The following is a 12,964-nucleotide window of genomic DNA, read 5'->3' on the forward strand; positions in this document are numbered from 1 at the left end:
AATTTATAAACAAAACCACGGCACAAAACCTAACAATTCAAAAATGCTAAATAAGATTTGGAAACTAAGAACAGCAAACAGGTGCTGCTGCCAGAAAGAGCCTCGCTAGCTGTTGGGAACCGTACTTTTAAAACTCCAGGAAGTGTAGGATGGACCAATCAGCTTCCTGTACTTCCCCCAAATCCGGCCAATCAGGCAGGGCACCTATAAGAACAAGAAAATAAAAACAACACATATGGCCATGACCGTAACATGGTCTACTAGTAATGAAGCACGATGGTTGACAAACCAATAAAGTAGCAAAACAGCAATGAAAGAACAAAATTTGATGAAAATATAGAACAATTTCTATGAATAAATAGGCAGTAACACCAGCTTGAGCTGCCCGTAAACCCAAGCAAAAAAGCTTACAGCACCTGGTATTCCCAGGCGGTCTTCCTACCAAGTACTAACCAGGCCCGGCCCTATTTGGCTGCCGAGATCGGACGAGATCGGGCGCTTAGAGAGCGGTGTGGCCGTAACATGCATTTGATATCATCAACAGCTCTTAAAAACGCTAGAGAAGCAGAATGCATGACACTTGCTAAGAAGAAGATAAATGTGGCAAAGTACAAAGTACTATAACTGTACTGGTCTGTTACGCCCCTGTCTAGGGGGTCAGGGTGAAACATACAAAGATAAATTTGCATGTTCCCTCTCCGATCCTCAAACCAAAATCCAGGATTGAGATGTTCCAACAGAATGATATTTATTTTAAACGAAAGAAAGTGTCAAACAAAACATGACACTACAACTCAGGGCGAACCAAGGCCAACATAATAAACAAAATAAGCCATTTCCCACAGAAAGTGCTAGCTAGCCTGATAGAAATAAACAAACCAAAAGATAGTCGCTAACCCTAACTCCCTAATGTGAAAACAAGAGAAAACAATCAAAAGAAAATGGCAGTCCACCCCTACAGATTTAATACTATTTACAAAATATACAATTTATAAACAAAACCACGGCACAAAACCTAACAATTCAAAACTGCTAAATAAGATTTGGAAACCAAGAACAGCAAACAGGTGCTGCTGCCAGAAAGAGCCTCGCTAGCTGTTGGGAACCGTACTTTTAAAACTCCAGGAAGTGTAGGATGGACCAATCAGCTTCCTGTACTTCCCCCAAATCCGGCCAATCAGGCAGGGCACCTATAAGAACAAGAAAATAAAAACAACACATATGGCCAGGACCGTAACATGGTCTACTAGTAATGAAGCACGATGGTTGACAAACCAATAAAGTAGCAAAACAGCAATGAAAGAACAAAATTTGATGAAAATATAGAACAATTTCTATGAATAAATAGGCAGTAACACCAGCTTGAGCTGCCCGTAAACCCAAGCAAAAAAGCTTACAGCACCTGGTATTCCCAGGCGGTCTTCCTACCAAGTACTAACCAGGCCCGGCCCTATTTGGCTGCCGAGATTGGACGAGATCGGGCGCTCAGAGAGCGGTGTGGCCGGAAGCTGCATTTGACATCATCAACAGCTCTTAAAAACGCTGGAGAAGCAGAATGCATGACACTTGCTAAGAAGAAGATAAATGTGGCAAAGTACAAAGTACTATAACTGTACTGGTCTGTTACGCCCCTGTCTAGGGGGTCAGGGTGCAACATACAAAGATAAATTAGCATGTTCCCTCTCCGATCCCCAAACCAAAATCCAGAATCGAGATGTTCCAACAGAATGATATTTATTTTAAACGAAAGAAAGTGTCAAACAAAACATGACACTACAACTCAGGGCGAACCAAGGCCAACATAATAAACAAAATAAGCCATTTCCCACAGAAAGTGCTAGCTAGCCTGATAGAAATAAACAAACCAAAAGATAGTCCCTAACCCTAACTCCCTAATGTGAAAACAAGAGAAAACAATCAAAAGAAAATGGCAGTCCACCCCTACAGATTTAATACTATTTACAAAATATACAATTTATAAACAAAACCACGGCACAAAACCTAACAATTCAAAAATGCTAAATAAGATTTGGAAACCAAGAACAGCAAACAGGTGCTGCTGCCAGAAAGAGCCTCGCTAGCTGTTGGGAACCGTACTTTTAAAACTCCAGGAAGTGTAGGATGGACCAATCAGCTTCCTGTACTTCCCCCAAATCCGGCCAATCAGGCAGGGCACCTATAAGAACAAGAAAATAAAAACAACACATATGGCCAGGACCGTAACATGGTCTACTAGTAATGAAGCACGATGGTTGACAAACCAATAAAGTAGCAAAACAGCAATGAAAGAACAAAATTTGATGAAAATATAGAACAATTTCTATGAATAAATAGGCAGTAACACCAGCTTGAGCTGCCCGTAAACCCAAGCAAAAAAGCTTACAGCACCTGGTATTCCCAGGCGGTCTTCCTACCAAGTACTAACCAGGCCCGGCCCTATTTGGCTGCCGAGATCGGACGAGATCGGGCGCTTAGAGAGCGGTGTGGCCGTAACATGCATTTGACATCATCAACAGCTCTTAAAAACGCTAGAGAAGCAGAATGCATGACACTTGCTAAGAAGAAGATAAATGTGGCAAAGTACAAAGTACTATAACTGTACTGGTCTGTTACGCCCCTGTCTAGGGGGTCAGGGTGAAATATACAAAGATAAATTTGCATGTTCCCTCTCCGATCCCCAAACCAAAATCCAGGATCGAGATGTTCCAACAGAATGATATTTATTTTAAACGAAAGAAAGTGTCAAACAAAACATGACACTACAACTCAGGGCGAACCAAGGCCAACATAATAAACAAAATAAGCCATTTCCCACAGAAAGTGCTAGCTAGCCTGATAGAAAGAAACAAACCAAAAGACAGTCGCTAACCCTAACTCCCTAATGTGAAAACAGTCCAAAGAAAATGGCAGTTCACCCCTACAGATTTAATACTATTTACAAAATATACAATTTATAAACAAAACCACGGCACAAAACCTAACAATTCAAAAATGCTAAATAAGATTTGGAAACCAAGAACAGCAAACAGGTGCTGCTGCCAGAAAGAGCCTCGCTAGCTGTTGGGAACCGTACATTTAAAACTCCAGGAAGTGTAGGATGGACCAATCAGCTTCCTGTACTTCCCCCAAATCCGGCCAATCAGGCACGGCACCTATAAGAACAAGAAAATAAAAACAACACATATGGCCAGGACCGTAACATGGTTTACTAGTAATGAAGCACGATGGTTGACAAACTAATAAAGTAGCAAAACAGCAATGAAAGAACAAAATTTGATGAAAATATAGAACAATTTCTATGAATAAATAGGCAGTAACACCAGCTTGAGCTGCCCGTAAACCCAAGCAAAAAAGCTTACAGCACCTGGTATTCCCAGGCGGTCTTCCTACCAAGTACTAACCAGGCCCGGCCCTATTTGGCTGCCGAGACCGGACGAGATCGGGCGCTTAGAGAGCGGTGTGGCCGTAACATGCATTTGATATCATCAACAGCTCTTAAAAACGCTAGAGAAGCAGAATGCATGACACTTGCTAAGAAGAAGATAAATGTGGCAAAGTACAAAGTACTATAACTGTACTGGTCTGTTACGCCCCTGTCTAGGGGGTCAGGGTGAAACATACAAAGATAAATTTGCATGTTCCCTCTCCGATCCCCAAACCAAAATCCAGGATTGAGATGTTCCAACAGAATGATATTTATTTTAAACGAAAGAAAGTGTCAAACAAAACATGACACTACAACTCAGGGCAAACCAAGGCCAACATAATAAACAAAATAAGCCATTTCCCACAGAAAGTGCTAGCTAGCCTGATAGAAAGAAACAAACCAAAAGACAGTCGCTAACCCTAACTCCCTAATGCGAAAACAAAAGAAAACAATCAAAAGAAAAATGGCAGTCCACCCCTACAGATTTAATACTATTTACAAAATATACAATTTATAAACAAAACCACGGCACAAAACCTAACAATTCAAAGATGCTAAATAAGGTTTGGAAACCAAGAACAGCAAACAGGTGCTGCTGCCAGAAAGAGCCTCGCTAGCTGTTGGGAACCGTACTTTTAAAACTCCAGGAAGTGTAGGATGGACCAATCAGCTTCCTGTACTTCCCCCAAATCCGGCCAATCAGGCAGGGCACCTATAAGAACAAGAAAATAAAAACAACACATATGGCCAGGACCGTAACATGGTCTACTAGTAATGAAGCACGATGGTTGACAAACCAATAAAGTAGCAAAACAGCAATGAAAGAACAAAATTTGATGAAAATATAGAACAATTTCTATGAATAAATAGGCAGTAACACCAGCTTGTGCTGCCCGTAAACCCAAGCAAAAAAGCTTACAGCACCTGGTATTCCCAGGCGGTCTTCCTACCAAGTACTAACCAGGCCCGGCCCTATTTGGCTGCCGAGATCGGACGAGATCGGGCGCTCAGAGAGCGGTGTGGCCGGAAGCTGCATTTGACATCATCAACAGCTCTTAAAAACGCTGGAGAAGCAGAATGCATGACACTTGCTAAGAAGAAGATAAATGTGGCAAAGTACAAAGTACTATAACTGTACTGGTCTGTTACGCCCCTGTCTAGGGGGTCAGGGTGCAACATACAAAGATAAATTAGCATGTTCCCTCTCCGATCCCCAAACCAAAATCCAGAATCGAGATGTTCCAACAGAATGATATTTATTTTAAATGAAAGAAAGTGTCAAACAAAACATGACACTACAACTCAGGGCGAACCAAGGCCAACATAATAAACAAAATAAGCCATTTCCCACAGAAAGTGCTAGCTAGCCTGATAGAAATAAACAAACCAAAAGATAGTCGCTAACCCTAACTCCCTAATGTGAAAACAAGAGAAAACAATCAAAAGAAAAATGGCAGTCCACCCCTACAGATTTAATACTATTTACAAAATATACAATTTATAAACAAAACCACGGCACAAAACCTAACAATTCAAAAATGCTAAATAAGATTTGGAAACTAAGAACAGCAAACAGGTGCTGCTGCCAGAAAGAGCCTCGCTAGCTGTTGGGAACCGTACTTTTAAAACTCCAGGAAGTGTAGGATGGACCAATCAGCTTCCTGTACTTCCCCCAAATCCGGCCAATCAGGCAGGGCACCTATAAGAACAAGAAAATAAAAACAACACATATGGCCATGACCGTAACATGGTCTACTAGTAATGAAGCACGATGGTTGACAAACCAATAAAGTAGCAAAACAGCAATGAAAGAACAAAATTTGATGAAAATATAGAACAATTTCTATGAATAAATAGGCAGTAACACCAGCTTGAGCTGCCCGTAAACCCAAGCAAAAAAGCTTACAGCACCTGGTATTCCCAGGCGGTCTTCCTACCAAGTACTAACCAGGCCCGGCTCTATTTGGCTGCCGAGATCGGACGAGATCGGGCGCTTAGAGAGCGGTGTGGCCGTAAGCTGCATTTGACATTATCAACAGCTCTTAAAAACGCTAGAGAAGCAGAATGCATGACACTTGCTAAGAAGAAGATAAATGTGGCAAAGTACAAAGTACTATAACTGTACTGGTCTGTTACGCCCCTGTCTAGGGGGTCAGGGTGAAACATACAAAGATAAATTTGCATGTTCCCTCTCCGATCCTCAAACCAAAATCCAGGATTGAGATGTTCCAACAGAATGATATTTATTTTAAACGAAAGAAAGTGTCAAACAAAACATGACACTACAACTCAGGGCGAACCAAGGCCAACATAATAAACAAAATAAGCCATTTCCCACAGAAAGTGCTAGCTAGCCTGATAGAAATAAACAAACCAAAAGACAGTCACTAACCCTAACTCCCTAATGTGAAAACAAGAGAAAACAATCAAAAGAAAATGGCTGTTCACCCCTACAGATTTAATACTATTTACAAAATATACAATTTATAAACAAAACCACGGCACAAAACCTAACAATTCAAAAATGCTAAATAAGGTTTGGAAACCAAGAACAGCAAACAGGTGCTGATGCCAGAAAGAGCCTCGCTAGCTGTTGGGAACCGTACTTTTAAAACTCCAGCAAGTGTAGGATGGACCAATCAGCCTCCTGTACTGCCCCCCAATCCGGCCAATCAGGCACGGCACCTATAAGAACAAGAAAATAAAAACAACACATATGGCCAGGACCGTAACATGGTTTACTAGTAATGAAGCACGATGGTTGACAAACTAATAAAGTAGCAAAACAGCAATGAAAGAACAAAATTTGATGAAAATATAGAACAATTTCTATGAATAAATAGGCAGTAACACCAGCTTGAGCTGCCCGTAAACCCAAGCAAAAAAGCTTACAGCACCTGGTATTCCCAGGCGGTCTTCCTACCAAGTACTAACCAGGCCCGGCCCTATTTGGCTGCCGAGATCGGACGAGATCGGGCGCTTAGAGAGCGGTGTGGCCGTAACATGCATTTGATATCATCAACAGCTCTTAAAAACGCTAGAGAAGCAGAATGCATGACACTTGCTAAGAAGAAGATAAATGTGGCAAAGTACAAAGTACTATAACTGTACTGGTCTGTTACGCCCCTGTCTAGGGGGTCAGGGTGAAACATACAAAGATAAATTTGCATGTTCCTTCTCCGATCCCCAAACCAAAATCCAGGATTGAGATGTTCCAACAGAATGATATTTATTTTAAACGAAAGAAAGTGTCAAACAAAACATGACACTACAACTCAGGGCAAACCAAGGCCAACATAATAAACAAAATAAGCCATTTCCCACAGAAAGTGCTAGCTAGCCTGATAGAAAGAAACAAACCAAAAGACAGTCGCTAACCCTAACTCCCTAATGCGAAAACAAAAGAAAACAATCAAAAGAAAAATGGCAGTCCACCCCTACAGATTTAATACTATTTACAAAATATACAATTTATAAACAAAACCACGGCACAAAACCTAACAATTCAAAGATGCTAAATAAGGTTTGGAAACCAAGAACAGCAAACAGGTGCTGCTGCCAGAAAGAGCCTCGCTAGCTGTTGGGAACCGTACTTTTAAAACTCCAGGAAGTGTAGGATGGACCAATCAGCTTCCTGTACTTCCCCCAAATCCGGCCAATCAGGCAGGGCACCTATAAGAACAAGAAAATAAAAACAACACATATGGCCAGGACCGTAACATGGTCTACTAGTAATGAAGCACGATGGTTGACAAACCAATAAAGTAGCAAAACAGCAATGAAAGAACAAAATTTGATGAAAATATAGAACAATTTCTATGAATAAATAGGCAGTAACACCAGCTTGTGCTGCCCGTAAACCCAAGCAAAAAAGCTTACAGCACCTGGTATTCCCAGGCGGTCTTCCTACCAAGTACTAACCAGGCCCGGCCCTATTTGGCTGCCGAGATCGGACGAGATCGGGCGCTCAGAGAGCGGTGTGGCCGGAAGCTGCATTTGACATCATCAACAGCTCTTAAAAACGCTGGAGAAGCAGAATGCATGACACTTGCTAAGAAGAAGATAAATGTGGCAAAGTACAAAGTACTATAACTGTACTGGTCTGTTACGCCCCTGTCTAGGGGGTCAGGGTGCAACATACAAAGATAAATTAGCATGTTCCCTCTCCGATCCCCAAACCAAAATCCAGAATCGAGATGTTCCAACAGAATGATATTTATTTTAAATGAAAGAAAGTGTCAAACAAAACATGACACTACAACTCAGGGCGAACCAAGGCCAACATAATAAACAAAATAAGCCATTTCCCACAGAAAGTGCTAGCTAGCCTGATAGAAATAAACAAACCAAAAGATAGTCGCTAACCCTAACTCCCTAATGTGAAAACAAGAGAAAACAATCAAAAGAAAAATGGCAGTCCACCCCTACAGATTTAATACTATTTACAAAATATACAATTTATAAACAAAACCACGGCACAAAACCTAACAATTCAAAAATGCTAAATAAGATTTGGAAACTAAGAACAGCAAACAGGTGCTGCTGCCAGAAAGAGCCTCGCTAGCTGTTGGGAACCGTACTTTTAAAACTCCAGGAAGTGTAGGATGGACCAATCAGCTTCCTGTACTTCCCCCAAATCCGGCCAATCAGGCAGGGCACCTATAAGAACAAGAAAATAAAAACAACACATATGGCCATGACCGTAACATGGTCTACTAGTAATGAAGCACGATGGTTGACAAACCAATAAAGTAGCAAAACAGCAATGAAAGAACAAAATTTGATGAAAATATAGAACAATTTCTATGAATAAATAGGCAGTAACACCAGCTTGAGCTGCCCGTAAACCCAAGCAAAAAAGCTTACAGCACCTGGTATTCCCAGGCGGTCTTCCTACCAAGTACTAACCAGGCCCGGCTCTATTTGGCTGCCGAGATCGGACGAGATCGGGCGCTTAGAGAGCGGTGTGGCCGTAAGCTGCATTTGACATCATCAACAGCTCTTAAAAACGCTAGAGAAGCAGAATGCATGACACTTGCTAAGAAGAAGATAAATGTGGCAAAGTACAAAGTACTATAACTGTACTGGTCTGTTACGCCCCTGTCTAGGGGGTCAGGGTGAAACATACAAAGATAAATTTGCATGTTCCCTCTCCGATCCTCAAACCAAAATCCAGGATTGAGATGTTCCAACAGAATGATATTTATTTTAAACGAAAGAAAGTGTCAAACAAAACATGACACTACAACTCAGGGCGAACCAAGGCCAACATAATAAACAAAATAAGCCATTTCCCACAGAAAGTGCTAGCTAGCCTGATAGAAAGAAACAAACCAAAAGACAGTCGCTAACCCTAACTCCCTAATGTGAAAACAAGAGAAAACAATCAAAAGAAAAATGGCAGTCCACCCCTACAGATTTAATACTATTTACAAAATATACAATTTATAAACAAAACCACGGCACAAAACCTAACAATTCAAAAATGCTAAATAAGGTTTAGAAACCAAGAACAGCAAACAGGTGGTGATGCCAGAAAGAGCCTCGCTAGCTGTTGGGAACCATACTTTTAAAACTCCAGGAAGTGTAGGATGGACCAATCAGCTTCCTGTACTGCCCCCCAATCCAGCCAATCAGGCAGGGCACCTATAAGAACAAGAAAATAAAAACAACACATATGGCCAGGACCGTAACATGGTCTACTAGTAATAAAGCACGATGGTTGGCAAACCAATAAAGTAGCAAAACAGCAATGAAAGAACAAAATTTGATGAAAATATAGAACAATTTCTATGAATAAATAGGCAGTAACACCAGCTTGTGCTGCCCGTAAACCCAAGCAAAAAAGCTTACAGCACCTGGTATTCCCAGGCGGTCTTCCTACCAAGTACTAACCAGGGCCGGCTCTATTTGGCTGCCGAGATCGGACGAGATCGGGCGCTTAGAGAGCGGTGTGGCCGTAAGCTGCATTTGACATTATCAACAGCTCTTAAAAACGCTAGAGAAGCAGAATGCATGACACTTGCTAAGAAGAAGATAAATGTGGCAAAGTACAAAGTACTATAACTGTACTGGTCTGTTACGCCCCTGTCTAGGGGGTCAGGGTGAAACATACAAAGATAAATTTGCATGTTCCCTCTCCGATCCTCAAACCAAAATCCAGGATCGAGATGTTCCAACAGAATGATATTTATTTTAAACGAAAGAAAGTGTCAAACAAAACATGACACTACAACTCAGGGCAAACCAAGGCCAACATAATAAACAAAATAAGCCATTTCCCACAGAAAGTGCTAGCTAGCCTGATAGAAATAAACAAACCAAAAGACAGTCACTAACCCTAACTCCCTAATGTGAAAACAAGAGAAAACAATCAAAAGAAAATGGCTGTTCACCCCTACAGATTTAATACTATTTACAAAATATACAATTTATAAACAAAACCACGGCACAAAACCTAACAATTCAAAAATGCTAAATAAGGTTTGGAAACCAAGAACAGCAAACAGGTGCTGATGCCAGAAAGAGCCTCGCTAGCTGTTGGGAACCGTACTTTTAAAACTCCAGCAAGTGTAGGATGGACCAATCAGCCTCCTGTACTGCCCCCCAATCCGGCCAATCAGGCACGGCACCTATAAGAACAAGAAAATAAAAACAACACATATGGCCAGGACCGTAACATGGTCTACTAGTAATGAAGCACGATGGTTGACAAACCAATAAAGTAGCAATACAGCAATGAAAGAACAAAATTGGATGAAAATATAGAACAATTTCTATGAATAAATAGGCAGTAACACCAGCTTGAGCTGCCCGTAAACCCAAGCAAAAAAGCTTACAGCACCTGGTATTCCCAGGCGGTCTTCCTACCAAGTACTAACCAGGCCCGGCCCTATTTGGCTGCCGAGATCGGACGAGATCGGGCGCTTAGAGAGCGGTGTGGCCGTAACATGCATTTGACATCATCAACAGCTCTTAAAAACGCTATTGAAGCAGAATGCATGACACTTCCTAAGAAGAAGATAAATGTGGCAAAGTACAAAGTACTATAACTGTACTGGTCTGTTACGCCCCTGTCTAGAGGGTCAGAGTGAAACATACAAAGATAAATTTGCATGTTCCCTCTCCGATTCCCAAACCAAAATCCAGGATTGAGATGTTCCAACAGAATGATATTTATTTTAAACGAAAGAAAGTGTCAAACAAAACATGACACTACAACTCAGGGCGAACCAAGGCCAACATAATAAACAAAATAAGCCATTTCCCACAGAATGTGCTAGCTAGCCTGATAGAAATAAACAAACCAAAAGATAGTCGCTAACCCTAACTCCCTAATGTGAAAACAAGAGAAAACAATCAAAAGAAAATAGCAGTCCACCCCTACAGATTTAATACTATTTACAAAATATACAATTTATAAACAAAACCACGGCACAAAACCTAACAATTCAAAAATGCTAAATAAGATTTGGAAACCAAGAACAACAAACAGGTGCTGCTGCCAGAAAGAGCCTCGCTAGCTGTTGGGAACCGTACATTTAAAACTCCAGGAAGTGTAGGATGGACCAATCAGCATCCTGTACTTCCCCCAAATCCGGCCAATCAGGCAGGGCACCTATAAGAACAAGAAAATAAAAACAACACATATGGCCAGGACCGTAACATGGTCTACTAGTAATGAAGCACGATGGTTGACAAACCAATAAAGTAGCAAAACAGCAATGAAAGAACAAAATTTGATGAAAATATAGAACAATTTCTATGAATAAATAGGCAGTAACACCAGCTTGAGCTGCCCGTAAACCCAAGCAAAAAAGCTTACAGCACCTGGTATTCCCAGGCGGTCTTCCTACCAAGTACTAACCAGGCCCGGCCCTATTTGGCTGCCGAGATCGGACGAGATCGGGCGCTTAGAGAGCGGTGTGGCCGTAACATGCATTTGATATCATCAACAGCTCTTAAAAACGCTGGAGAAGCAGAATGCATGACACTTGCTAAGAAGAAGATAAATGTGTCAAAGTACAAAGTACTATAACTGTACTGGTCTGTTACGCCCCTTTCTAGGGGGTCAGGGTGCAACATACAAAGATAAATTAGCATGTTCCCTCTCCGATCCCCAAACCAAAATCCAGGATCGAGATGTTCCAACAGAATGATATTTATTTTAAACGAAAGAAAGTGTCAAACAAAACATGACACTACAACTCAGGGCGAACCAAGGCCAACATAATAAACAAAATAAGCCATTTCCCACAGAAAGTGCTAGCTAGCCTGATAGAAAGAAACAAACCAAAAGACAGTCGCTAACCCTAACTCCCTAATGTGAAAACAGTCCAAAGAAAATGGCAGTTCACCCCTACAGATTTAATACTATTTACAAAATATACAATTTATAAACAAAACCACGGCACAAAACCTAACAATTCAAAAATGCTAAATAAGGTTTGGAAACCAAGAACAGGAAACAGGTGCTGATGCCAGAAAGAGCCTCGCTAGCTGTTGGGAACCGTACTTTTAAAACTCCAGGAAGTGTAGGATGGACCAATCAGCCTCCTGTACTGCCCCCCAATCCGGCCAATCAGGCAGGGCACCTATAAGAACAAGAAAATAAAAACAACACATATGGCCAGGACCGTAACATGGTCTATTAGTAATGAAGCACGATGGTTGACAAACCAATAAAGTAGCAAAACAGCAATGAAAGAACAAAATTTGATGAAAATATAGAACAATTTCTATGAATAAATAGGCAGTAACACCAGCTTGTGCTGCCCGTAAACCCAAGCAAAAAAAGTTTACAGCACCTGGTATTCCCAGGCGGTCTTCCTACCAAGTACTAACCAAGCCCGGCCCAATTTGGCTGCCGAGATCGGACGAGATCGGGCGCTTAGAGAGCGGTGTGGCCGTAACATGCATTTGATATCATCAACAGCTCTTAAAAACGCTAGAGAAGCAGAATGCATGACACTTGCTAAGAAGAAGATAAATGTGGCAAAGTACAAAGTACTATAACTGTACTGGTCTGTTACGCCCCTGTCTAGGGGGTCAGGGTGAAACATACAAAGATAAATTTGCATGTTCCCTCTCCGATCCCCAAACCAAAATCCAGGATTGAGATGTTCCAACAGAATGATATTTATTTTAAACGAAAGAAAGTGTCAAACAAAACATGACACTACAACTCAGGGCAAACCAAGGCCAACATAATAAACAAAATAAGCCATTTCCCACAGAAAGTGCTAGCTAGCCTGATAGAAAGAAACAAACCAAAAGACAGTCGCTAACCCTAACTCCCTAATGCGAAAACAAAAGAAAACAATCAAAAGAAAAATGGCAGTCCACCCCTACAGATTTAATACTATTTACAAAATATACAATTTATAAACAAAACCACGGCACAAAACCTAACAATTCAAAGATGCTAAATAAGGTTTGGAAACCAAGAACAGCAAACAGGTGCTGCTGCCAGAAAGAGCCTCGCTAGCTGTTGGGAACCGTACTTTTAAAACTCCAGGAAGTGTAGGATGGACCAAT

General features: G+C 41.2%; 13 pseudogenes; all 13 read right to left on the reverse strand.

Annotated features, from left to right (window-relative positions):
- Positions 1-404: 404 nt before the first annotated feature.
- LOC137118661 (5S ribosomal RNA) lies at positions 405-523 on the reverse strand (annotated as a pseudogene).
- An 867-nt stretch (positions 524-1,390) lies between these two features.
- On the reverse strand, positions 1,391-1,509 carry LOC137118785 (5S ribosomal RNA; annotated as a pseudogene).
- Positions 1,510-2,376: 867 nt separating this feature from the next.
- LOC137118662 (5S ribosomal RNA) lies at positions 2,377-2,495 on the reverse strand (annotated as a pseudogene).
- An 857-nt stretch (positions 2,496-3,352) lies between these two features.
- Positions 3,353-3,471, reverse strand: LOC137118728 (5S ribosomal RNA; annotated as a pseudogene).
- An 868-nt stretch (positions 3,472-4,339) lies between these two features.
- LOC137118688 (5S ribosomal RNA) lies at positions 4,340-4,458 on the reverse strand (annotated as a pseudogene).
- Positions 4,459-5,326: 868 nt separating this feature from the next.
- Positions 5,327-5,445, reverse strand: LOC137118505 (5S ribosomal RNA; annotated as a pseudogene).
- Positions 5,446-6,312: 867 nt separating this feature from the next.
- Positions 6,313-6,431, reverse strand: LOC137118663 (5S ribosomal RNA; annotated as a pseudogene).
- An 868-nt stretch (positions 6,432-7,299) lies between these two features.
- Positions 7,300-7,418, reverse strand: LOC137118689 (5S ribosomal RNA; annotated as a pseudogene).
- An 868-nt stretch (positions 7,419-8,286) lies between these two features.
- Positions 8,287-8,405, reverse strand: LOC137118507 (5S ribosomal RNA; annotated as a pseudogene).
- Positions 8,406-9,273: 868 nt separating this feature from the next.
- LOC137118603 (5S ribosomal RNA) lies at positions 9,274-9,392 on the reverse strand (annotated as a pseudogene).
- An 867-nt stretch (positions 9,393-10,259) lies between these two features.
- LOC137118665 (5S ribosomal RNA) lies at positions 10,260-10,378 on the reverse strand (annotated as a pseudogene).
- Positions 10,379-11,245: 867 nt separating this feature from the next.
- LOC137118666 (5S ribosomal RNA) lies at positions 11,246-11,364 on the reverse strand (annotated as a pseudogene).
- Positions 11,365-12,222: 858 nt separating this feature from the next.
- Positions 12,223-12,341, reverse strand: LOC137118759 (5S ribosomal RNA; annotated as a pseudogene).
- Between the last annotated feature and the right edge of the window lie 623 nt (positions 12,342-12,964).

The sequence above is a fragment of the Channa argus genome, unplaced genomic scaffold (genome assembly GCF_033026475.1).
Source record: "Channa argus isolate prfri unplaced genomic scaffold, Channa argus male v1.0 Contig041, whole genome shotgun sequence".
Classification (NCBI taxonomy): domain Eukaryota; kingdom Metazoa; phylum Chordata; class Actinopteri; order Anabantiformes; family Channidae; genus Channa; species Channa argus.